General features: G+C 58.8%; 1 protein-coding gene and 1 long non-coding RNA gene across 4 annotated transcripts in view; one reads left to right on the plus strand and one right to left on the minus strand.

The window, feature by feature from the left end:
• ELFN1 (extracellular leucine rich repeat and fibronectin type III domain containing 1) overlaps nucleotides 1–18721 on the minus strand; it is a 63964-nt gene extending 45243 nt beyond the window's left edge. The window contains exon 1 of the mRNA XM_061402348.1: nucleotides 17389–18721. The gene's annotated coding sequence lies outside the window, so the exon portion shown is untranslated. The remainder of the gene's footprint in view (nucleotides 1–17388) is intronic.
• Nucleotides 17645–21666, plus strand: LOC133238822 (uncharacterized). Of its 3 annotated transcripts, XR_009733646.1 has the most exons (4): nucleotides 17651–17801; nucleotides 19119–19286; nucleotides 20319–20493; nucleotides 21351–21666. It is a non-coding gene; the product is annotated as an uncharacterized LOC133238822 (long non-coding RNA). The 3 variants fall into 3 exon arrangements; XR_009733644.1 differs by lacking the exon at nucleotides 21351–21666 and having other exon boundaries at nucleotides 17645–17801; nucleotides 20319–21336; XR_009733645.1 differs by lacking the exon at nucleotides 21351–21666 and having other exon boundaries at nucleotides 17648–17801; nucleotides 20335–21336.
• The last annotated feature ends 4898 nt before the right edge of the window (nucleotides 21667–26564 follow it).

The following is a 26564-nucleotide window of genomic DNA, read 5'->3' on the forward strand; positions in this document are numbered from 1 at the left end:
AACCTAAATGAAGAGAGAGGAATTATTCAGCAGAATTTTGGAATTCAAAAGTGTAATAACTGAAGTGAAAAACTCATGAAGGGCTCAACAGTCAATCTGAGGTGGCAGAAGAAAGAATCAGTGAACCTGAAGATAGATCAAAATAAAGTATCCAATCTACAGAACAGAGAGAAAAAGGAGGAGGAGGAGGACTTCCCTGGTGGCCCAGGCGCTGAGGCTCTGCACTCTCAAGGCAGGGGACCCAGGTTCGATCCTCAGTCAGGGAATAAGATCCCAGATGCTGCAATAAAGATCTCACATGTTGCAACCAAGAAAGATCTAATATTTAAATAAATATTTATTGGTGCATCCAAATAAATAAATCCTTTTTTAGGAAATAGATAAGGAAAATAGATAAGTGAGCCTCAGACATCTGTGGGCGACAACATCAAGGGGTTGGTACCAACATATATGTGATAGAAATCCTAGGAGAAGAGAAGAGAAAGAGGTAAGAAAATATTTCAAAAAATAACAGCTAAAAATGCCCCAAATTTGATGAAAAACATTAATCTAAAAGATGCAAGATCAACAAACCCCAAGAAGGATGAGAACAAAACATCTACAGCTGGACACATCATAATCGAACTGCTGAGAGACAGAGACGACAGAAAGAGAAGACGATGCGTCACACGCAAGGTACAGACGGCACGTCCAGCGGCGGGCGGCCCGGCCAAGACTACGGAGGCGAGAGGCGGCGGAGCGGCAAACTCAGATCGCTGGACGAGGAGATGTCGACGGAGAAGTCCACATCCCATGAAACCAGCCTTCAGAAATGAAGGCAAACTGAAGACATGCACAGACAAAGGCTGAGAGAATTCAGTGCCAGCAGCCCCGACTCAGAAGAAACTTACTAAAGGAAGAACTTCAGGCGGAAAGGCAGTCACGTCCAGGGTAAGTCAAATCCACAGAAAGAGGTAAGGAGTACCAGACACGATAAATGCGTGGATGAACATGAAGACTCTGTAAGCGCATTATTTTTCTTCCATTCCCTTAACTTCTTTTAATAATATAAGAGTGTATAAAGCGATAATTATAACACTACATTGCTGTTATAACTAGCATATACTGATGTACTTTATATGACAACCTTAGCACACAAGGCGGGGAAACGGAGCTATACTGGAGTAAAGCTTCCGTGTTTTACCATAGTTAAGTCTGTATTAAAAGCTATAACAAATCTAGACAGAGTATTAAAAAGCAGAGGCATCACTTTGCCAACAAAGGTCTGTCTAGTCAAAGCTATGGTTTTTTTTCCAGTAGTCGTGTATGGATGTGAGAGTTGGACTACAAAGAAAGCTGAGCGCAGAAGAATTGATGCTTTTGAACTGTGGTGTTGGAGAAGACTCTTGAGAGTCCCTTGGACTGCAAGGAGATCCAACCAGTCCATCCTAAAGATCAGTCCTGAATATCCATTGGAAGGACCGATGCTGAAGCTGAAACTCCAATACTTCGGCCACTTGATGCAAAGAACTAACTCATTGGAAAAGACCCTGATGCTGGGAAAGACTGAAGGCAGGAGGAGATGGAGATGACAGAGGATGAGATGGTTGGATGGCGTCACTGACTCAATAGACCTGGATTTGAGCAAGCTCTGGGAGATGGGAGATGGCAAAGGACACGGAAACCTGGCGTGCTGCAGTTCATGTGGTCGCAGAGTCAAACACAACTTAATGACTGAACAACCACAACAAAGTCAGTGTTAATCTGAAACCATTCGTATTAAGATGCATACTGCAACCCCCAAAGCAACTACTCAGAAAACAATCAAAGAAATAAAGTTTAAAAAGTTAACAAAGGAACTAAAGTAGTGCACTGAAAGTATTTCCTGACATCGAGAGAGAGACGGGGAGGAAGAAGAGGAAACGCGCAGAAAACAATTCGGAAAATGGCAACAACATCAAACCAAAACCTGCTTTCCATGTGAGCAGACTAAATGGCGCAATCAAAAGGCACAACTGTCAGACTGGATTAAAAGAGCAAGATCCAAATATATGTTGTCCGATAATCTTACTCTTTAGGTTCAAATATACAACTATGATGACAGTAAAAAGACAGAAAAATACGTGCAAACAGGAACCACATCAGAGCCAGGACAGGCGGGTTAACGTGAGGCAAAGGGACGTCAAGAGACACAGCAAAGGCAGAGACATGCCTCGTAATCACATTCAGGTCCATACCCCAGAAAGAGACGACAATTATAAACGAGTATGCCCGTAAGAGCTCCAAAATACAGCGAGCAAAAATTAACAGAATTGAAAGGAGAAACAGACAATTCACCGCTCACGGTTGAAGATTCTAATATTCCACTTTCAGTAACTGAGAAAACTAGACACAAGAAATCAGCAGAGATACAGACAATCAGAATGACACCATCACCAACCTGACCCAATTGACATTTGTAGAACATCCTACCCAGCAGCATACAGTCTTTTCAAACACACGAGGTGAATCTTCAGGATGGACAACATTTCAGGCCAAAAGACAAACCTCCATAACCACAGAAAGCATGTTCACCAACCACAGTGGAATTGAATTAGAAATCAACAAAAGAAATAAATCTGAGAAATCCTCAAATATTTGGAAAGTAAACAACAATTTTAAAAATAGTCATGAGTCAAAGAAATCACAAAGGACATTAGATAACGTCTTTAATTAAATGAAAATAAAACGTATCAAAGTCTAGGAGATGCAGCTAAAGCAGGGTTTAGATGGAAATTTACAGCTTTCAGCGTGCATCAAAAAAGAAGAAAAATCTCAACAACCAAAGGATCTACCTTAGGAAACTAGAAAAAGTCAAAGCAAGTAGAACAGAGGAAATAATAAATCAAACTAAGGCTGATGAAAAAATAGAAAAATAAATCAACACAAAGCAAAAATCATCTATTTGAAAAGATTAACAAAATTGACAAAACCTTTAGCTAGACAGACCAAGAAAAAAAAAGACAGCAGAAATTGCCAAAATCAGTTATTATTAAAAAGAAATCATCACTACCAACCCTACAGAAATCAAAGGGATATAAAAGCAATAAAAGTAATACTGTGAACAACTTCACACCAACAAACGCACAGCTTAGAAGATGAGTGGGCAAACGCACAGAGAGACACCAATTAACAAAACCCATTCACAAACAGAAAGCCTGGACCAACTTACAATCATCTATCCAAAAATGCGTGATTAATTTAAAACACTCCCACAGAAAAAAGTCCAAACCCAGGTGGCTTAAATTGCAAACTCTGTCAAATGTTTTTAAAAAATCATACTGAATCTAGACAAACTCAGGAAAAAAGAGAAAGAAAAACTTCCTCGCTCGTTCTACGAGACCAGTATTTTCCCTGCTACCAAAACCAAAGACATCATAAGGAAATAACAGACCCAAACATCACATGAACAGCGGTGCAAAAATTCTTCATCAAATGGTAGCGAACCAAATCCAGCAATAAAGAAAAGGGCTGAACAGGTGGCATTTACCCCAGCAATGCAAGGCTGGTTTAACCCCTGAAAATCAACCGAAGTCACACCAGTAAAAGGACAGAAGCCAAACGACCATTGCAGTTGATGCGTATAAGCAAACCAACACACATTCTCCGCAGAAACACTCAACACCAGCACCACGTGGGAGCTTCTCAAGCCAACACAGACTGTCCAGGACAGCCACAGCGAACACACGTAACGGTGAGAGGCCGAGTGCTTTCCCCTAAGGGCAGGCATGGAGCACCAGCACCACTCAGCAGGACTCTGGAGGTTCTGGTCAGCGCAATAAGGCAAGAAAAATAATCCTAATAAAAGACAGCCTGTTTGAAAAAGAAGATGTAAGACTCCCCTTATTTGCAGAGGACATGCAGAAAATCCTAAGGAATCCACAAAAGTCTAGGGGAACTAGCCAATAATTAAATTCAGCAAGGTTACAGGATAAAATATCAATACACAAAGCTCAGCTCTACTCCTACGTACCAGCAACAAACAATCTGAAAATGAAATTAAGAAAATAATTCCATTCACAATAGCATCAAAAAACACTTAGGAATAAATTTAACAACAGAAATTTAATTTGCAAGACTTGCACACTGAAAATGACCCCAAAAAACTGCTTAGAGAAAATAAAGGTCTAATTCATGGAGACGCACAGTCCATGCTCATGGACAGGAAGACTGAATGTTTCCAAGTTGATCTACGGATTAAACAGAAGCCCATCAAATCCCAGCAAGCACTTTTTTCTTTTCTAATTAACAAGGTGGTCTTAAAGTTTGCACAGAAATGTAAAGGACTAACAACAGCAGAAAATATTCTGAAAAGAAAAACATTTGGAGGACTTAACACCACGTGCTTTCCAAATGGGCCACAAACCTACAGCAATAAGCCAGTCGGTACCGGCAAAAGGTCAGACACACAGGCCAGTGAGGCAGAGCTGAGAGTCCAGAAGCAAACCCTTAACCCTACGGTCCCAGGAAAACTTAACAGAAAGGACAGTCCCTTCAAAACATGGTGGTGGATCTAGAAAGACGGCCCTGCTGCAAGCGTGAGTAGGGCGGCAGTGGAGGCCCAGACACAGAGACAGGCGTGTGGGCGCAGCGGGGTGCGGGCAGGCGAGGCTGGCGGCGAGGAGGGAGGAGCACGGAACGCTCATCCCCAGGGGTAAACGCCGGCCGGTGGGAACTCACCCCAGGGCGCAGTAACAGCCTGGGGGCACACGGACACCGGCAGCTGATTCACTGAGGGCTCACAGAATCCAACACAGCCCCGTAAAGCAATGATCTTCCAATTAAAAATAAATATTTTATTTTAAAGATGGTGCTGGGACAGTTAGATACCCCTGTACCCAAAAAAGGAATGAAGGGCCAGACACAGCATTCACAAACATTAACTTAAAATGGTCAATAAACCAAAACCCAAGAGCTAAAATTAGAATGTAAACTCCTAGGAGAAAACACAGAAGAAATATTTGTGACCTTGGATTAGGCAAAGGATTCTTAAGTATAACACTGATAATAGGATTCATAAAAGAGAAAAATTGATAAAGCAAACTTCATTACATATAACACTTCATTACACTTGTGTGCTCCAAAAGACACCATGAAAAACATTAAAGACAAGATACAGGCCAGGAAAAGACATTTGCAAACCATACTTCAGATAAAGGACTTGTATTCTGAATGTATAAAGAACTCTCCCAACCATTCTGAATAATTTTGAAACTCAGTTAAGACAAATAAACACATTAAAATGGGCAAAAGATTTAGACAGACATTTTATCAGAAACGAAATACGAGAGCCAGTAAACACACGAGGAAACGTCCACCTTCACTGGTCGTTAGGAAAAGGCAAATTAAAACCACAGCCCCCGCCCCCTGCCCAGCGCATCTGTAATAAAAAAGACCAACACTTCCAGGCGTTGCAGGAACGTGAGGGCTGCAACCCTCCCGCGGGAGCCTGATAAGACGCCTACAGAGACGGGTGGCGATCTGTGCCTGGGCAGGGTGATGGGAAGGGTCTAAGACTCACCTGGGCGGTGGCTGAGCACCTCTGTCAACGCGCAGACGCCACTGCAGGGTCCCGTCCCAAGGGCAGAGAAGCATGCTCACGCTGTCAGGAACCTCCAGAAAGCAGGGAGCGGGAAGAACAGGCAGGCCGCACACTCGGACACACACCCCAGCCTCCCCGGGATGCCAGCCGCACAGGCGACCAGCTTTTTTCTAAAGGCCAGAGTCACCTTCAGGATAACCAAGCGGCCCCCAAGGCCGTCAGCCTCTGTGCTGGTCCAAGATTTCACTCAAACAGAAGGCCCTGTGCCACGACCCTGGAGCACCTTCCCTGCACACACAGAACCCTGGGCAGGACGAGAGAGGGCGAGCCTGGGCAGCCTGGACTCCGAGGGCCACTCGCCCACAGCCGGCCAGGGGGCTCCTGCCTCGGCGCCTGCTGGGGGCAGGCCCCTGCTCCTCTGCAGTCGAGGGCCCAGAGCCATCGACAGCCAGCTCCCAGCTCTGCCTCCTGCCCTGAGACTCAGCTCTCCCAGCTGTAAAATGGGCAGAGGGGCTGCTGGGGCGAGGGGTGTCAGAGACAGGCGGGTCTGGGTTCTGGAGCTCATGATATGAGCCGGGGCCCAGCCCCCTCCCTCCCAGCCGCAAGAGGCTCCCTGGTGGTGCTGGGGGCCCATACCAGGTGTGGGACGGGCAGAGTCTGGACCACCACACCCAGGCGGGCACTGGGCTCTGCGTTTCAAGGAGTCTCAGAGGCCAGGATGGCAGCAAGTGAGGCAGGACCCAAGAGGCCCATCTGGGGAAGGGGCTGTGCTCCACAAGGCTCGGGGCCTCCTCTGTGAGCTCAGGGAGCCGGCAAGGGGGCCATGGGCCTGGGGGCAGGGCCCTGCCCTGCCCGCCCGCTTCCCCTTCCAGAAGAGGGCGCTGAACAGCCCTAGAGCTCTGGGTATGGACCGTCACCTTTCCTGCCCAGAACCCGCAGCCCATCGCCCCGCCCCCAGAGGCAGGGCTTTTCTCCTGGAGTCTAGAATTTCCAGACATCTTCCACCTAGGCGTAGGGGGCAGAGGGAAACGAAAGAGGTTCTGGCCGAAAGGACCTGAATTTGGCTCCCGCCCCCTCCGGCCATGCGGCTCCAGAAGGCACGGATGTCACTGAGGATCCAGGCAGGCGTCCCCGCGGTGTCACCTCCCACCGAGGGCGGCACCAGATGCCCGGGCGTCCCGCAGCGGGGTGTGGCCTTTCCCACCTACACTCACGAGACAGCCCTGCACGGCCTGCAGACGTGCCCTCCCCGATGGTCACCACCACCCACCTTACCCGCTCCCCCGGGCCCTTGGCTTCCCAAGGACCCCCCTGAGGAAGGGCAGAGCATTACCTGGGCCCCTGGGCCCCACCCTGGTCTGTGCAGGCCTGGCACAGCCAAGGTGAGCTCACGATGGAGCAGGCCCCCCAGGCCAGCTGGGAGGGAAGCGGGGCTGGGCTCTGGGGAGGGTGTCCACCCCCAGGAGCACGTCTCCTGACCCCAGAGCGGAACCTGAGCCGGGAACGCACCCTCCGTCAGGCGGTGTCGGTCACGGGGCCGAGCCTGCCGTTGGCTGCGGTTCCCGGGAGGCGTGCACCAGCACACGCGTGTGAGCACGCTTCCACCAGGCCCCGCGGTGGCGCCGGGTCCCCCGGTCTCTCGCCACCCTCCATCCTCTGGCGCGGGCCCTGCTCCCCTTAGAAAGACAGCTCCGAACTGCCGGCGGGTGTCTGAGGAGAGCAGGATTCGCTTTATACCATCTTATCCTCCACACACACACACTTCTCGCTTGGTAATGGACACAGATGGGAATACGGGGTAGCTTTACACAACCGTCTTCTCTACAGAAGCGCAGCTCCAATCTTTAAAGCAACATCAAAACAGATGCTCCGGACTCTCCCTCGCCGGCGCCATCAGCCCCGCCGGGCAGACCCCCCTCCTCCCCTCCAGCCACAGGGACCTTTAGACACGGAAGCCAACTGCATCCCTCACCGTCTCAAAGTCCCCAAGAGCGTCCCAAGGCAAACAGAACGAGACTCACGTATTCCCCAGAAGCCCCAGCCCTCTCAGCCGGCACGGGGGGCCCTGTGCCCACTGACCCACCACCTCTGGCCCGGCCCCTCCAGTGCACCAAGCCTGCACCAGCTCAGGGCCCCCCGCAGGCAGCCCTTCTCCAAGCCCCACCTTTCCACAGCACAGCAGAGGGGACGCAGGCCAGGCTGGGCCCCGGGGAGGGGGGCTTGGGGCCGAGCAGGGCACGCACGAGCACCGGGGGCAGCTCTGTGGTCCGCGGAACTCGGGTCCCCCATTCAGACTCACCACGGCTGGCCGTCCACCTCAGCCCTGCCCTTGCCGAGCAGAAAACAGGCTCAGCAGGGGGAGGGCGCGCAGCCCCCAGCCCGGGCCTCCTGACTGGAGCCCGTGACCTGGCGCCTGGGCTCTGCCCCCAGCCCAGCACCCAGGGAGGACCGGGCCCTCAACCCACTCGACGGAAGCACCGAGGCAGAAAGGCGCCCGTTCCCAGCTTGCACAGCCAGAGCGGACACTGGGCCACCCCTGACCTGCTGCTGGGCCCTTCTGGAAACTTCCATAGGGCAACCAGAGGTAGAGAAGACCTCTCCATGGAGATGGGGCATGGCGGGGCGGGCAGCAGACACAGGCTCCAGAAGCACCCGGCAGCCCCTGCCCTGGTCTCCAGGGCAGCGCGGGAGCTGGGGGGGCGGGGGGCGGGGGGTGGGCATGCAGAGGGTCCAGGGCAGCGCGGGAGCTGGGGGGGCGGGGGGCGGGGGGTGGGCATGCAGAGGGTACATGCTGTTCCTCCCGGAAGTCCTCCAGGCTCCGTCCTGACAGCAAGGGGCGAGGAGCACCTCCTCACTGCGCGCTCACAAGCCTTCTCTCTGCAGCACCTACTGTGTGCAGGAAGGATCTAGAAAGCCCCTCCTACACAGGGCTCTCAGCCCCCCAAGGCCAGCCCGGCCCGGCACCATCCCAGGTGCAGGGAAGCGCCTGGCCTGTGTCTCCGTTTATTCAGCTCCAGGGAGCCGCGGAGGAAGAGTTGGTCCTGCCGAAAATAAACCAGGATCTGTCGGCAAACAGGCAAACACGAGAGAGCCTAGGGTTCCCAGCCCATGGGAGGACTCCGAGGAGACCCCAGGCTTCCCACGGCGGGGGAGGGGACGTGCCAGCCACTCTCGGGGGCACACCTGGGCTCCCATCACACCGTCCACAGCTCCAGGCTGGGGATGGCTCTCAGCACGGCCAGGGGCTGGGGGGGTGGAGGACGGTCAGCAGAGGGTTGTGCTTGGGTCGGGGGCGGGGCGGGGGGGCTGTTGGGGGGGGCCATTGTGGGCCCCCAGGCAGCAGGGGCGGAGCTGAGGCCCGGCTGCGAGGCGACGGGGTCTGAAAGGACCCTGTGCTCTCTCCAAGGCGGGCGGTGCTGAGCCTGGAGGGCCTGGCTTGCCGGCGCTGCAGTCCGGGCCTCAGTCTCCCCATCTGTTAAATGGAGGGCTTGAGTCAGAGGCCCTGCTATGCTGGCCAGGAGGGGCTGGATGCCAGGCGACCCCCGCCCTCCGCCCTCAGGCAGCCTCTTCCTGCCGGATCACCCAGATGCTTACGCTGCTGTCCATGGCTCTGTCGCATCCAGCTCCACGACCCCAGGGACTCCCACACGCCAGGACTGCCCGTCCCTCACGTCTCCCAGAGTTTGCCCAAGCTCACGTCCAGTGAGTCTAAGCGCTGAAGGGCCCACCAAACTCCTCCTCTGGGAGCCCCCAGGCCTGGGGCACAGCAGCCCCCCAGGGAGGAGCGGACCCCCCTCCCGGGGGCGGGAGCCCCGAAGACCAGGACCAAGACTCCTGCCGGGCCTGGAAGGGAGGGCCCCGCAGGCAGAGGCGGAGGCTCAGGGTCCCCCTGGAAGGGAGGGCCCCGCAGGCAGAGGCGGAGGCTCAGGGTCCCCCTGGAAGGGAGGGCCCCGCAGGCAGAGGCGGAGGCTCAGGGTCCCCCGCGCCGGGTGGGGACAGCTGTGACAAGAAGCCTGAGTGCAGCCGTGACTCAGTTTCCCCACAGCGCCGCCCCAGCCCCCAGGGCAGAGCAGAGAGGCAAGGCACGGCCCCCTGCTGACCCCAAGGGGGCCCCGCCCTCCTGTGGTCCCCGCCACCCTCAGCCTCTGTTCCAGCTCCTCCTGCAAGCCCGAGGCCTACCCAGACCCGGCCCCCAGGAGGACCCCAGCCTCAGCCTGCCAGCGGGCTCGTGTGTGACCTTGGGCCCTTCTGAAAGGCGGGGCCAGATGGGCTGACTGCCCCGGGAAGGACTGGGCGCTTCTGCCCGAGTGCTGTGTACCAGCTGTCTCCCCGACCCGGACACAAGCCCCCCAGTCGCCGGGCCTCAATATGCTCACGCTCCAGCAGAGCACACGTGGACCCTCAACCCGCCTGGGGAATAACCATCAGGACCCTCCAGCTCAGAGGGCCGGAAGCCTCAGTTCCTGCCCCACGTGGGTGCTGAGTCCCCAAGGTCTCTCCACACCCTCTCCTCCCCGGAGAGCTCGGCAAAGCTGGGAATCAACTGGACACACACGGGCAGGATGAATGACGGGCAGTGGGGCCAGACGGAGAAGCTGTGCCCACACCCGCCACCCCTCTCCTGCTCACCGCATGGGTGCACGCGGACACAGGGTGCCCGGCGGGGGTGGGGATGGTCGGGGGCAGATGTCCCCAGCAGCCAATGCCGGCACGCCCTGCTCAGGCGACCAGACCTGAACCCCCACGGCAGGGCCGCGGGAGCCCCGCCACCAGCCCCACTCACCGTGCGTCCCCAGACCGCACCCTGCCCCACTCTGGCCTCAGTCTCCCCATCTGTGCAGTGGGTGCTGGGACAGATGATACCAAAGTCCTTCATGTATCCGAGGACCAGCCCCTGCATGGGCTCCACTGACAGCCCACCTCCCCCCACACCCAGAGCCCTGCCCGGGGCCAGGTGACACCCGAGGTTCTGCGGAAAGAAATCAGAATCCATGACCGGAGACAAAGAGGGAAGGGCGGTGTGAGGGGACGGGGGTGCTGGAGAGATGACAAATGTATCCTGTGTCCGTGGCAATGCCACCATCTGCTCCAGGTTCACGCCTGGAGATTTATGGCCCCGTCCCCTGGCCCTGAGATCCAGCTCCTGCCTGTCACTCACTAGCTTCTCTCACCCGATGCTCCCAGCGCACCCCCACTCCACATGTATTCTCCACCACCCGCCCGGGCATCCGTGGGGGCTGTCTGTTTCCTGCGGAGATATATGGACACCCCAGCCCCAGCACCTCTGCTCATAAATTTCTCCTGCTGCTGCATGTCCTCAGAAAGAGGGTTCTGGGCTCACGGCCCGGGCCTCTCGGGGGTGGGGCTCTGACCCAGGCGATCTCAGTGCTTAGAAAACCCCACTGAAACCTAGAGCTGGTGGGTGGGTGTGTGGGTGGGTGTGTGTGTGTCTTAGAGACACACACAGATGTGGGACCTGGGGTGTGTCTGTGCCTGTGTATCTTAGAGACATACACAGATGTGTGACCTGGGGTGTGTGTGCATGTGTGCATATGTGTGTCTTAGAGACACAGAGATGTGGGACCCAGGGTGTGTGCGTGTGCGCGTCTTAGAGACATACACAGACATGGGACCCAGGAAGTGTGTAGTGTGCGTGCACGCGTGCATGCGTGTCTAAGAGACACACACAGATGTGGGACTTGGGCAGACACTCCCCTGGTGCCCTGCTGAGATCCTATCATAATTTAGACCCCACTAATTTTTCCTCTCTTGGAGCAAATGATGCTACAAGGAGACTTTTAGGTTCAAACTGCCAAGGTCTAAGACAGGGGCTACTGGGTCCCTGTCTCTCCTGGGGGCCCCACCACCTGTTTTTTGGGGGGTAGGGAATTAGGGGAGCAACAGCCTCTCCCCAGCTTGGGTGGGGGGTGCTGGCTTCCAAAGGCACTGTGAACAACCGCTGAGCTTTCCACAGGGAGTCCTGTGGGGCAATGGGGAGGGGACCTTGGTCCTTCTTGTCCCCAGGCCCAGGTATGGGTGACCACCACACCCCGTGCCAACCCCCTCACATCTGCCAGGTCGCAGGATAAGACGCCCACCCCGCTTCCTTCATCAGGACTGCCAGCTTGCAGCTGCTGTGTCACCCTGAGTGGGACCCGGGCGGCCGGCCTTCACGAGGGGGTCCGAGAGGATCTGACTGCGTGACTCCCAACCTTCCCGACCCGGAGATCCTGCAGGGCAGGGGCGGGGGGACAGCTCTCCACGAGCCCAGGAAAGTGAGGCACGTCTGCCACCCCAAACCCAGAGAGCAGGGGCCTTCCCCTGACACAGCCACCCGGCATCCTTGCCTGCATCTCGGGTGTCTCCCCTTCTGATGAAGCGGGATGCAAACCTGGGGTGGAGTTTGGGAGAGCATCCCCCAGGGCTGGCTCAATTAAAAGGTGACAGCTGCAAGGACCCAGGGTGCAGGAGACCAGGGGGCTGGCTGGGCAGGAAGCAGGACAGTACTCGCGGCTGCAAGGCGACACCAGCTAACGTGCTCCTTTCCTCTGGGGCCCCACGGGAGACGCCACCAGAGAGGAGCCTAGGGGAGGCTACCTTCCTATTCCCCGGTATTCCCCCTCACTCCCCAGCCTTGAAAGCCCCTGCCCCGCAGGGCCCATGAGACCTTAGCTCTTGTTAAGACCTTAGCTCTGGTTAAGGCTTTCTTCCCAGCCCCCAGCTCAACAGCGAGGGAGCGAGGCAGACACAGCTGCACCCCAGAAGCAAGCACTCCACGATGCAGGGAGAGGAGAGGATGGCTCACACCTGAGGCTCTGCTGGGGCTGCAAGCCTGGCTGGAGGCTCCCGAGCCTGGAGGAGAGGTCTCCAGGGGCCCTGCCAGTGCTGACCCTTCCCTGGGGTGTTCCTTCCATGGAGCACAGGCGAGCCTTGTGCCCCATTTCACAGATTTGGGAACTGAGGCTCTGAGAGGCTTACCTGCCCCAAGGTCACACAGCTCTTGTCGGGAAGAGTCTGGTTTTGATGCCAGAGGCTGCCGGTCTGTTTTGGAGGGGGAACACCTGCAGGGGGCCCACCCTGAGCAGCAAGCAGGTGACCTGCAGCTTTTACAGAATGGGAGGGGACCCCTGTCTTAGAGGCACGCTGGGGCAAGAAGGCTCAGCGCCCCTCCCCCAAAGGATGACGAAGAGAACGTGTCCAAGGCGGGGGGGGGGGGGAGGGGGGGAGAACTTCCACCAGGTTCTGAGCAAAGGCCCCCGCCCCCACGCCGAGGGTTTGGCTCCCCTTTCGCGGAATGCCGCCGCTCCCAGGGGCATGGCTGGACGGTCCCGGGGTGCCGGGCTGGGAGGCGCCCAACGTCGCGAGTGCGGGCAGACCGAGAAGGATGAGACCCGCTCGCACCGACGGGGCTCAGGGACCCCGGGCCGAGGAGGTTCCGGAGAAGGGCAAGGGCCGCGTTGGGTCGACCACGGGAAGCAGCAGCTCTGAGCGGGGGTGGGATGAGGGGCGACAAGGGGAGGGGGTGCTGGGGCGGCGAGTCCTTGCGAGGGGTAGTGGCGCGCGGGGCAGGGGCGCTCCGGGGGCGGCCGCGGAGCCCCGACCAGGACCCCCTCTGCCCCGCTGAGCCGAGCGCCCGCTCCGCCGCCGCCGCCAAGTTCCTCCAACTTTGCCCACTCCGCTCGGAGGGCGCGCGGGGCCGGGGCGCATGAGGGGCCGGGGGCGCGGGGTGCGGGGGCGCGGGGTGCGAGGGCGCGGGGCCCGCCACGCAGCCCCCGCGAGCAGCCGGACTGCCGCGCCCCCGGGCTCGGTCCCGGCTCCGCGCTTACCTGCTCGCCCGGCCGCCGTTCCGGGGCTGCGCCCGCCGCCGCCGCGGCCGCCGCCGCCGCCGTCCTTCAAGCTCTAACTTCGCTCCGGGGATTGAAATTCCTCCCCAGCTTCGCCCATCGATCCGCGCGCCGCCCCGCCCCTCGCGCGCGGGCAGGGGCGCCGGAGCCCGCGCGCCGCCCTGCACCCCCCCGCCGCTGCGCGCCCCCGCCCCCTCTTCCTCCGAGTCCGGCGCCGAGTCTCGCGCCCCCCCTTCTCCCCGCCCGCCCGGCCTCCTTGCTGCCCGGCTCCTGCCCTCCCGCCGCCGAGCCGGGGGTGGGGGCGCGGGGGAGGGCGCGGGAGGGGGAGGTACTAGAAAGCGCAGGAGGGTTTCCTCTCGGCCCCTGGCCGGCCTCGCACCCACGTCCGCCCTCCGGTGACGGAGCGCGCAGCAGCTGTGGCTGGGAAGGGCTGCCCACGACCCCCTCCCCTTTAAGCAAAGCCCGGGAGTTCTCAGGACCCGGGTCGGCCAGTCGATCCGGCCCACCTGGGAGAAGGCAGGGGTCTGGGGGCAGAGAGCTGGGGGAGGGGCGGGGAGGGCAGGCACCCTCTCCCAGCCCTGGTCCCCTTCCTTCCCTCACTCCCCCAGCCTCTGGGCAGACTGGGGGAGGGAGACTCGGGGTGGGGGGGAGACTCGGGATGGGGGGGCTCTGAGCAAGCTCTCCTATTAGTGTGACCCCTGCCACCTGCGCGTGCAGAAGCCCCCTTTCCGCAAGTTACAGGCAAGGAAATGGCCCAGAGAGGCCCCGGGGCATGCCCCGGCCCCCCCCCCCCCCCCGCCACACTGCTGGTCCGAAGCAGAACCCGAGGGGCAGCTTTGCCTCCAGGACTGAGCCTCCTGGCCCCTCGAGGACTCCTCGTTGGGGCCAGGCAGGCCTCGGCGGTGCTCTCGACTGCCCGGGGGAGGCTGCCCAGCCCGCAGCCCGGCCCGCTCGCGTCCCGGCGCCGCCCGGCCCGTCGCCTCAGGCGCCCGCAGCCCCCTCCCCGCTTCCTGTCCCCCGCCCGCCTCTGATTCCAGGCCTCAGTACCCCCGGCACGCTCTCCGCTCCCCGCCAGCAGCTGGGCAATTCACCGAGCATACAAAAGAGTTGACTCAATTCAAAAGCAGCAAATCAAGATAAATCCTATAGTGTGTGGGGACCGGAGAGGGGATGTGAATGAACGCCCACGGCACAGGCGACTCCTATAGGGCCTGGCAGACCCCCTCCCCCAGCGCCAATTGGGTGCAGGTCAGCCAGGACCTGGGGAGTGGGCGCCAAGCTGCCTCCCCTGCCAGGTGGGGACTTAGGGATTCAGTGCTCTGTGGCCCCCTCCTGCCTGCACGGTGGGGCTCTGCCAGGCTATAAAGGGCCTGCTAGAGCGAAGCCAGCATGTTCGGTGGTGGGGACCGAGCCCTGGGGAACGCTGTGTCCAGAAACCTGCCACAGCCCCAGGGATCAGGGTGAGGCCCAGGGAAGGAGGCTGCTGGGCCGCGGGGGCATCTGAGCTGCATCCCTTCTCCTTGGGCTGCCCCTGCCTGGACCCTCGCCCCGCAGGCCCCAGGCCAAGGCCAGGTTCCAGGCTCTCCCCGTACACACAGCAAGCCTCAGATGTGCTTGGCTGGGGCTGGGGGACCAGAGAGCAGGCCTACCAGGAAGAGGGCTCCCCTCCTGCCTCACAGCCGCCCCCCTCCTCCAGCTGCAGTTGGCGCTGAGGAGAGCCTCCCCGGGGACACCGGTCACTCCTGGAAGGTCTGAGAAATCAGCCTCTGGCCTCACCAGCCCTGGGCAGTGAACGCATGGGAGCAGGGCTCCAGTGCGACCTTCCCCAGGCGAGCCCCCGCCGGGAGGTGACGGATGCCTGTTTCTGGCCAGTCCCCCGACCCCAGCCAGCAGCTGTGGCTCAGAAAGGATGGGGTTGGCTTGGGAGGGGCCACCCCAGAATGCCAGTGACTGAGCTAAGGCCGGCCAGAGTTACAGAGCAGCCTCTTGCTGCTCCCCAGGCCCGGGGGCTATAAGCCCGTTTCTTAGACGAGCAAGCCGAGGCCAGAGGACCCGCCCCAGCCCTGCCCCACTGCCAGGCGAGCATACGTCGGCCCAGGGTCAGGGCTCTGCGGAGGGGCCGGGAGGGTCCAGGATCCCCACGGGGGGAGGTCCCCGAGCCAGCTGCGCAGAGAGCAAAACCCAGAGTTGGGGGCGCAGGAAATTGCAGGTGGAGACTGAGGGGAAGCTTGAGGTCCGGGCCACTGACGCCCTCACCCTCGGCGGAGGCCGCCCCTTAGGGCTGCGACCTCTCCGCTGAGTCTCAGCTCGGTCGCCCCTCCCCCGTGGTCGCGCCGATGGCCGCCTGCTTGTAAGTCATTAATTCTGTTCCAGAGGCGCCGGCGCCATGGCGAGGACTTCTGTCAGCGACCCCACACCGCGCTCCACGCCCCCTGCCCCACCCCCAGACCCAGAGCGGGTGAGGGGTGGACACGGATGCGGCTCCTCGCTCACCGAGGCTTGGAGACCGCTGGAGCGCGGCGCAGAAGCTCTGGAGGGCGTCGGGGTCCCCGAGTTGATGGAGGGGGCGGGGCCCGCCCCGGGGACAAAGACCCCCAGGCTGCCTGGGGGCTGGATGCGGCAGACAGGGAGAAAAAGCAAGTATCCCGTGTCCTCCGTCCCCCAAATCCACTCAAGCTGGGACCTGAGTGTTGGGGTGGGTGGAGTGGAGGGGAGGACAGAACCCTCCTGGGCCTTGGGGGTACGTGCAGGCGACGCTGCAGGGGGGCCCACCGGGGCGTCGCCTCCTCCCCGCACGCGAGGCTGTAGCTACACCCCCAAAACCCTCCCGGAAGCTTCGCGGGTCCCTTTCACTCTCCACAGTCCAGCCGGCTGCTGGCCGCGACCACCGCACGCCCCCCGCCGCTCAGATGGGGCGGGGGACGGGCTCGCGTCAGTGGGTCGGGAGGGAATTCCCGCTCAGCGGCGACAGTCGGGCCGGGAACCCCACGCCCCGCCAGCGGGGAGGGCTCCGTTAAGGACGGTGCCAGCATCGCGCCGGTCTGGGCGGCCACAGGCCACACGGTGCAGTTTGGGAAGAGAGAAAGTTGGGGGCGACACCCAGAGACGGGAGAGTCAAGAAGGAGGGACGAGCAGGGAGCGTGGAGGCAAGAGCGGCAGGGTGAGAAGGCTGAGAGCCGCGCGCTGGGGTCCCGCCACACCCCGGAGCCCAGCCCGGCCCCCGGCTTCCGGGCGGAGAGGCTCGGGGCAGAGGCCCCTGGGAATTGCCTGGAGCCGGGTCCCTCGCGGGAGAGCGGCCGCGGCCGGCGGAGCCAGGAGACCCGGTGGGGTGGGGGCGGGGGTCCTGTAACGCCCGCTCCGAGCAAGGCTCCCCCCACGCCTGCCGTGAGAAGGCTGGGCACCCTCAGTCCGCTCCCTGCCCGCCCTCGACTACAAGATGGGGTTCCTGATGGGGGGGCGGTCTCCGCATGAACTTGGGGCGCCGCAGCTACCACTGCTCCCTCGCAAGCAAGACCACCCCGTTACCCCATCCCTGCCTATCCCTCCCTTCCTGCTCACAACGCTCAGGAAAGTTTCGGGGTCCCCATGGCGCCTCCTAGCCCGAGGGGTCCGGAGTCCCGGGCCTTTGGGCCGCGGCGTCGGGGAGGGAAGTTTGTCCGGCCGGGGCCCGGCGACTGCTAACTTCGGGTGCGATCGCCTCGGCACCCGAGAGCTGGGCGGCGAGGACCGGCGGAAACAACGCTCCATAACCAAGCCCCACTGGCGGGGGACTCGGCCCCGGCGAGGACGCTCAGGGCAGGGCGCGGGGACTGGGGCGGCCCGGGCAGCGAGAGCCTCTGAGGACCCCGCGCACGCCCCCACTGCCGCCCGGGAGAGCCTCTTCCCTGCCTCCCCCAGGGGCGGGGACCTGCTGGCCCTGCAGCCGCGGGAGAAAGGACCCTCGAACCGCAGCCCCCGCCCCCACCCCCACCATCCCCTTCCTACCTGCTCTGGGTTGTGGGCCCGGGGCTGGAGGCACGGTCACAGGAGAGCGCAGCGCGCGCGCCCAGGTCCCCGGAGCGCGGCGGCGGCGGCGGCGGCGGCTTCCCCTCCTTCCTCCAGCTCTTCCTCCGCCGGCCTCGCTGGCTCCAGACAGATCTCCTCCCCCTAGCGCCCTGCCTGCCCCTCCCGGAGCCCGCCGGGCTGGGCTCGGCCTGCGACGGGGAGCGGAGCGGAGCCGGCGGGAGCCGGGCTGCGGCGCTCACTGCGTCAAGCGCTGGGCGAGCGCGGGGCGGCGGCGGCGGAGACAGCGCGCGGCGAGCCCGGGGCCGGCCGGACAGGCGGGGCAGCGGCGGCTCCGGCTCCGGCTCCTCCGGCTCCGGCGCGGGCGCGGTGGTGGCGGCCGTGGCCGCGCCGAGGTTGTAGCACATTCTTTCTGAGCGTGATCGAAGATTTCGTGTAGGAGCCGGAGCGGGGAGGGCTGGAGGAGGGGCGGGGGACGCGGGCGGGGGCGGCCGGAGGGGCGGGCGGCGGTGTAGCTCCGGCACGTCGATGGACTGGGGGTGTCCGAAGGGTGACGCGGGAGGGGAAGTCGAGCAGGCTGGGGGGCGGCGTGGGCAGCCCAGAGGCGTCTTCGCCCCCCTCCTCTGGCTCGCCCTGCGTGCCCCTGCCCTCGCCCTAGGCCACCGTTAGAACAGAGGCCCCCGAAGGTCTAGGAGTCGGGACGCCGGTGACGATGGGAGGTGGGCACCTGGGCGGAGACGAGCACGCGCGTGCGGGCACTGCCGTGTGCACACACACCGGGAACCGCGTGAAAGTTGACCCGAAGTCAGACCCTGTGTGGGCGCGCGCGGCCGCGTGTGCAATTGCTCTGCCCGCTGGGGCGCGCGTTTTCCGGGATGGGGAGGGCGCTGCACCTGGGCGGGGGCGGGGGTCGAGAGGGTGGTCGCCCCGAAGGACTTGCTCTACCCTCGATCGCTGACCCACCAACCCTCCCGGGGCTCAGCGCCGTCCTCCCCACTTTGGGCGGGGGGAGGGGGCAGGGCCGGGGAAGGGTATGGGACCAGCCAGGCTCCTTCGATTCCCGGAAGGTTCGGTTTAGAGGATTTTCCTCCCACGGATCCCTTCCTCCTCGTTCGCCTCCCGAATCCCCGAGGGGCTGCAACCGCTCGGTCGGCCTCTAGACTGGGTTCTACATCCGCAGCCTCTCGGTGGCCCCGCGCCCGCTCCCGGCGTCTACCCCGCCTCGCCGGGCGGCTCCCACTCCCCACGGCCGCTGCCCAGCCTGCGGCTTGCGCGTTGGGCGAGAACTGCAAACCAGGCTCAAGAGCGCACCCGCGCGGCACGGCCTGCGCGCCGCTCCCCGAGCCTCTTGAGTCCGAGCCGCGGAGCAGAGACCCGGCCGGGCTCGGGCTCGGGGCGCGACCCTCCGGACGCCGCCGCCTGCGCGGCGCCCCTGCCCCGCGCGCTGCCCCGGACTGGGAAAGGAGCCAGAGGCAGCGAGGTCGACCTGCGCGCCCCCGGGCTCGCACGCAAAGAGGAGGGGTCTGATGAAGGGTGAGGGGCGCCCCTCCTGGAGGAGGCACCAGGACCGGCCTGGGAGTGGCGGGTGAGGCTGCGAACCACGCCGCCAAAGGAAGGCCGGGCCCAGGAAGGGCGCGCGGGGTTCCGGGTCGGGTCGGGTCCAGCCTGCGGCGCCAGCTGCCGCCCTCCAGCTCCTCCCGCATCTCCTCCAGACTGGATGTCACTGATGCAGAGCCGAGACCCCAAAGGGGGCCAGAATGGAGGAGAGCCCACCGCCTTTCCCGTGGACCCTGGGACCCGGAGGATGACAGTCAAGGTCGGAGCCGCTGTCTTCAAGCTGTCCTGTCTTTGAGGGGCGCTCAGACCCCCTGGACCAGGAGGTAGGGGCAGAGGCTGGCCTTGGGAGTCTTTCTTGTCCAGTTTCCTAATGGAGGCGCTTGTAGCCCAGGCCAGCTGCAGCCCCCGGTTCCCACTTCCCCCTAATTGGCCAGGCCTTGCCAGTCCGCTGTGACCTGGTTGCCAGGAGCGGCTCTCCTGCCTGAGGGAGCGCGCCTGCCGAATACTTTCACACTCCAGCATCTTGAAATGCTGAAATATGCCCTTGTTTGCTCTGAAAGCAGAGCCTAGCTGCTGTCCCCCGGAAAGGCCAGACACCCCTCACGCTGAGAACAGGAGACCCCAGCGCAGCCCTGGAGGGAGGAGGCAGGAGGTGGCCCCTCTTTCTCTGGGCTAAATAAAGCCCAAGTGCTCTCTTGCTGGTCTCAGTGCTGTGAGATCTCGCTTGCTCTCTTCCTCTCTCTCCCGCCTTCCTCTCTCAGACACTCATCTCCTCCTGAAACCCCCACGCAGCCTGCATTGTAGACACACACTCCGCCCACACACTGCGTGTCTACACACAGCCCCAGTCGCACCCACCAGCCCATCTCCCCACCAGGCGTTATCTGTGCGGGAACACGGGATACTCTTCCCATCCTCACAGATGCCCAGCTTGAGTTGTCGGTGGTACAGCCCACAGCCAGCTCCAAACACCCCCAGGTCAAACGCACCCCAGTCCACACCTAACACACGCGGGCAGGCTCACACGCCCTCCACACATCAAGCATGCGGCTGCGGCTTGTATCAATTCAGTTCATGCTCACAGCCACCTAGAAATGAGCACTGTTAACGTCTCCCACTTCACAGGGAGGCCGGGGTTGAACTCTCCAGGAACTGGGTCAGCAGATCCTTGTTTTCACCCCCACGAACCAACCGTTAAATCCAGACTCACCCCAGTACCCTGGGGAGAGGCAAGCCAGGCAGTGAGGGGCCTGGGGCCTGGGGCTGGGACCACCACCTTCCCCAGCTGCTAGAGGCCCCTCTGTGCCTCTCGAGATCCCCTGCCCAAGTACTCGCCACACTGGGTTCTTCACCAGACTGTGAACTCTGCAGAGAAGGACGGTCTGACTCACCTCTGAACACCGGACCAGCACAGGAGGTGTGACCGCGTGTGGTTTCACAACAGAGGAGGCTCTGATGCGTGTCTGCACCCCTGCTGTGGCTCCTCTCTCCTCTCAGGATGGCCTGGCTGGGAGGAACTGACCCAGGCAGGTCAGTCGGACAACTGAGGGTGTACAGGGAAAGACCAGAGGGACACCATGGTGGGGGTTAATGTGGAAAAGAGCCCTCCCCAAGCCCATCCTGGGAGAAGTACCTAGAAGGAGGTGGAGACTGTCCCTTCCTGTGCCCAGAACTTCATAGTGATGACGACAAACACCAAAAAACCAAGAGCCATGCAAAAAGAAATGTGGCCATCTTACCTCTAAGCAAAGAGCCTATTCCCCCATATGTAAAAAGCTCTTACAAATCAATAATAAAAAAAAACCCAAAAGCAGGAAAAAAATGGGCAGAGATTATGAACAGAAAAGGAAATAAAAATAATGCTTATGTATACAAAAAGTGCCGTGTCTCACTCCTAACAACAGAAAGCCAAATCAAAACTACTCTGAGAGATGATTTATTCATCCAATGCGCAAAGAGCAAGGTTTAATGACACTGTTGCGATGATGTGGGAAGCAGGCACTTTTAGAGCCTCTGAAACAAGGTCCAAATTCCAAATACTTTATACCCTTTGGCCCAGCGTTTACTTCTAGGAATCTGTCCTCCAGAGAGTGCTCACAAATGTGAAAAATGATATATTACTGCACGCAAGGTTATTCACCGGAGCACTCTTGGTAATAGCAGCAGATTGGAAGCATCTGAAATGCGGGCAGAGAGTGGAGTGCAGGGACGCGTCCACACAGATGCACGCGCAGCTGGACAGGCACACACTGATCTGAGTCCATCTCCCAGAACGGTCTTTAGGGGAACAAAAGGAGGGGGGGAACTGTGTGTGTAGGACTTTTTATTAACTCGTGCAAGAAGGATGTAACACAGTAACATTTTATTTGCCTGTGTGTGCAAAACAGCAGGAAAACTGGAGGGCCAGGAGATGGGGAGAGAGGGGAGGAGACTGCTTTACTTGGAGGCGTTTTTCACGTGTCGACAGTGAATTTCACCCTTCTGAACAGTATACAGTTCCATGAGTTTTGACAAAGGTGTACATCTGTATCACCACCCCAATCAAGATATTGAAACATCCAGCGCACCAGAAAATGAGGCTTTTCACTCTGTACCCACATCTGCTGTTTGAATCTTGTACAACGCGCATACATTTCCTTTGTAATAAATTTAAATACAGAAGTTAAAATGAAAGATGGTTTCACATCTGTCATCTCGTACCTCCAATATCCCAGGAAGGCGACTCTTCCCACTCCCGTTTTACAGATCAGACTGAGCCTCCTGGAAGCACAGGGACTTGCCCTGGAGAGCCACAGCAGAACTGGAACCCGAGGCTCTCTGATTTAGCAGCCTCGTTGAGGGTTAATTTACATAATGACTCAGTTCACTGTTCCAAGTGTGCTGTTCAATGGCTTTAGTATATTCACAGAGTGGTGCGACCATCTAACTTTTTGAGCATTTTTTACCCCCAAAGGAAACCCCAGTATCCGTGAGTAGTCACCCCCACCCTCCACCATGACGTCTATCCCTAGGTCTTTCTCTTTTAACTTTTTATTTTTTATGGGAGTATATAGCTAATTAACTGCTTAAATTAAATCTATAAACTATTACATTGAATTAAACTGATAGTTTCAGGTTTACAGCAAAGGCTCAGCCATATGTAAACATGTACCCATTCTCCCCCAAATTCCCTTCCCGTCCAGCCTGCCACGAAGCACTCAGTAGGTCAGCAACAGTAGGGACCTTGTCCCCAGCCTGCTTTCCGGCTCTGAGTCTTGACGGTCCTGGATGTTTCAGCTCAACGCACTCGCCTGCTCAGGGGCCCTCCATGACTGGCTGCTCTCACTCCCCGGGACGTTTCTGAGACTCACGTGGTGCTTCAGTCGCTCTGCCGTGTCTGACTCTGCGACCCTGTGGACTGCAGCCCGCCAGGCTCCTCTGTCCGTGGGATTCTCCAGGCAAGAACACTGCAGTGGGCTGCCATGCCCTTCTCTGAGGGATTTTCCCGACCCAGGAATTGAGCCTGGATCTCTTGCACGGCAGGCTGATTCTTTACTGACTGAGCTACGAGGGAAGCCCGCGATTTACACGTGTCGTACCGTAGGTCACCGTTTCATTCTGATGGCCTGACAATATTCCATGTGTAGATGAAACCCCCTTTCTTATCCATTCATCAGTGATGGGCATTTGGGTTGTCTCCACTTCAGGGGATATTACAGATATGCTGCTGTGCGCATTTATAGAGTTTCCATGTGAACATACGCTTTCATTGCTCTTGGGTACATCCGAGGAGTACAACTGCTGGCTGTGTGGCAACTCTGCATTTAATGTTTTGAAGAATTCCCAAACTGTTTCCCACCAGCGGTGTGTGTGTGTTTCAATTTCTCTGCACCCTTACCGACACTTGCTTTTATGTCTTTGATTCCAGCCAACCTGGTGAGTGTGAAAGGGTATCTCACTGTGGCTTTGGTTTGCATTTCCCAATGGCTAATAATGTTGAGCATCTTTTCATAAGCTTCTTGGCCCTTGTAAATCTTTGGAGAAATGTTTATTAGGATCCTTACGCATGGCCACTGGGCTATTTATCTTTGTATTATTGGGTTGTAAGAATTAAGCAGGAGACCCAGATTAAATCCCTGGGTTGGGAAGATCCCCTGGAGAAGGGAAAGGCTTCTCACTCCAGGATTCTTGCCTGGAGAACTCCATGAACGGAGGAGCCTGGTGGGCTACAGACCGTGGGGTCGCAAAGAGTCGGACACGACTGAGTGACTTACACTTTCAAGAGTTCTTTATATAGTCTAGACACAAGTTCCTAATTAGATTTATAATTTGCAAATATTTCCTCCCTTTCTGTGGGTTGTTGTTTCACTTTCTTGTTGGAATTGTTGGCAGCACAAAGGGTTTTAATTTTGATGAAGTCTAATTTTTTCTTTTTCTTGCTCATGCTTTTGATGTCGTGTCTAAGAAGCCTTTGCCTAAGGTGAAGATTTACTCGTATATTTTCTTCTAAGAGTTTTACAGTTTCAGCTCTGCTATTCAGCTCTTTGATCCACCGAGTTATTTTTCAGACGGTGTGAAATAGGGCTCCAGCTTCGTTCTCGTGCGAGTCTGGTTGGTCCCAGCACCATTTGTTGAGAAGTCTGTTCTTTTTCCACTGAATCGTCTTGACCCGCTTGTCAAAAATAGAGTCACCTTCAAGCGAGGGTTTATGTCCGGAGCCTCACCCCCACCCCTTCGGTGGGCAAGTCTCTGTCCTTCTGCCAGACGGCTCTGTCCTGCTTGACAGCGGCACCTGTGAGCCTCAGGCTTTGTTCTTTTGCGAGATCATGTTGGCTCTTCGGGGTGCCTTACTCTTGAACTCAAGGCTTCCCAGTTGGCCCAGGAATAAAGACTCTTCTTGTCAATGCAGGACATGTGGGTTTGATCCCTGGGTTGGGAAGATCCCCTGGAAGAGGAAATGGCAACTCACTCAGTCTTCTTGCCTGGAGAATCCCACAGACAGAGCAGTCTGGAGGGCTTACAGTCCATGGGGTCGCAGAGAGTCTGACACGACTGAGCCACCGAGCGTGCAGCTGAGCCCCTGAGCACGCACGCAGTCTTGAACTCAGTGCAAAGCCTCGGCTTGTCCCTCAGCCTCCCTGAGCAGCTACAGCACGCGTAGGAGCACCGGCGACTCAGTGTGACCAACAAAGAAAGGCAACCAACAAGCACACACGTCCTAAGCGCCTGCTGTATGCCGGCACTTACTGCGTGTAAGCTCTTGATGTTAGCTAATTCCTTCAGGCCATGGCAACACCGAGGCACCAGGAGCCCGGGGAACTACTCCAAGGTCACACACACGCTCCGGGAATGGCTGCTCGTCTACAGCACCCCACTCTCACTGTTTTCCACACGGAAGCTTGAGAGTTTTCAGACATACAGAAAAGTTGAAATAGTTTTACGGGGCCGCCCAGACACCCACAGCTGCATCTGGCTCCACGCGCCTCGTCAGCTTCCTCCCCAGCCGCTTCCCAGGTCAGTTGCAGATGCCAGCACGGGGCACCCTAGATAGGCAGTGCAGGCACCAACTACAGCTCGATGTTGTTACAGAGTTTTGATTCTTTGGAGGAAAACTGATACACCAGGAAATGGAGACCTGTCGGGGGACCATGAACGCTCTCGTGGGCACTCTCTGCAGCTCAAACCCCTACTGAGAGACAGAACACCCACTAAAAAGTTCCACTTGCCCAGCCCCGCCACACCATCCTGGTTCTGACTTTTCCCACTGAAAGCTGGTTTGCTGTGTCCCAGACATCAAACCAGTCCATCCTAAAGGAAATTAACCCTGAATATTCATTGGAAGGACTGATGCTGAAGCTGAAGCTCCAATACTTCTGGCCACCTGATGCGAAGAGCTGACTCACTGGAAAAGACCCTGGTGCTGGGAAAGACTGAGGGCAGGAGGAGAAGGGGACGACAGAGGTTGAGATGGTTGGATGGCATCACCGACTCAATGGACATGAGTTTGAGCAAGCTCTGGGAGTTGGTGATGGACAGGGCGGCCTGGCATGCTGCCATCCACCGGGTCGCAGAAAGTCGGACGTGATATAGCGACTGAACAACAAGACTTTCATAAACTTGGGGTCACAGAGAGTGTCCTCTCTGTGTCTGGTCCCTTCCGCTCTGCACAAGGCGTGCGTGTCCACGGGCTGCTGCGCTTTGCGGAGCGGTGCTGAGTCGCACACCCACATTGCCCCCCAGCAGCCTCCGCTCTGGCCTCTCGCCTGCTCACCTGTGTGACCTCTGTTCGCACCTGCGCCCCCACCCGATCCTCAGGGCTGCCTTCCAGATGCCGCCAATCAGAGGAAAGGAGGGTGATGCCGCCCCCTCGAAGCCAGAGGTTGCAGAGACACACGTCTTTGCTGGCATCTTGAGTCTGGGATAAATCACATGCCAGGCTGTTATGTGGAGAAATCAACAGATTATAAATCGCATAGTAATAAATTCAATCCAGTTTTGCAAAGCAAAAATGTACACGTGCTTAAAAGAAAGAGGGCAGACGATGGTGGTTTCTTTCCCCCAGAATCGTCCCTCTTGATGGTCAGGGATGTGGATCATGATGGGTGGGGTGCAGGAGAGACAGCAGAGCTCAGGCCCCTCCAAGGCACCCTGCCCTCAGAGACACTGAGACGTCAGGTCTGTGTCCCGGCCAGACCCAGCACAGGGCTGCCATCCATGACCAACCGACGTTTGCAGCCTGAATGCTGGCAGGAGGGACAGAAGGACAGACGGACAGAGCAGGCCCCAAATGTGTCAGGTCCAGGTTCCGGGGACTAAAGGGCCACCTTTCCTGGGACCTCAGAGGCGGGGGCTGGGAGAACTGCCCCTCGCTGTCCCCAAGGGGCCCGCACCCGCTCCCGCATCACGAGAGGCGGGGACCACAGCACCAGCCCCGGCCACATGGCCCTCCCGGGTCCATCCTGCTCGTTGAAGGACTTGGCTGGAAAATAGAAAAGGTGACATGCGGAAGCTTTGGAGTGGACTGAGAGGTATCTGACTTCTTAAAAATGGTATCAGCCACCGGGACTTCCTTCCTAGGAGAGACCCAGGGTGTCGAGGCTGGTAGAGGCTTTCTGCCTCACGTCCCCAGGCTCCCCCCGGAGCCCCCGAGACAAGGTGCTCGGAGGCCACAGGCGGACGGGGGCCTGAGTGCCTGTGTGACTCTGCACACATGACGAAAGAGGCCACAGCGCCGGCCCACCCCCTCTTCCCACATGACCCCCGGGGTCAGGACGAGCCTGATCCGCGTCACGCGCAGGCGGAGTTTCAGGACTGAGCTGCGGACAAGCTGTCAGCGTGCAGCCCTGCAGCCTGCCCAGGCAGGGACCCCTCCTCACCCTTGTCCCCGGGGACCCGCTGGGGCCCAGCCCAGGGGCATACATGCTCAGACACCTGGGGCGGGCCCGGGGAGGGTGGGCCCCACTCGCGGGCGTGCCGGTCCCCCCGACCTCAAGGCCTGCCCTTACAGGTGCCTCTGCCTGGCGTGCCCTCCCACCCCCTGGCTGGCCTGCCCGGGCCTCTGTCCTTCAAGCCTGGCTTGGTGTCCCAGGCAGGTTTGGTGCCCCTGACTGCTTGTCACCTGG

Source organism: Bos javanicus, chromosome 25 (assembly GCF_032452875.1).
Source record: "Bos javanicus breed banteng chromosome 25, ARS-OSU_banteng_1.0, whole genome shotgun sequence".
Taxonomy (NCBI): Eukaryota; Metazoa; Chordata; class Mammalia; order Artiodactyla; family Bovidae; genus Bos; species Bos javanicus.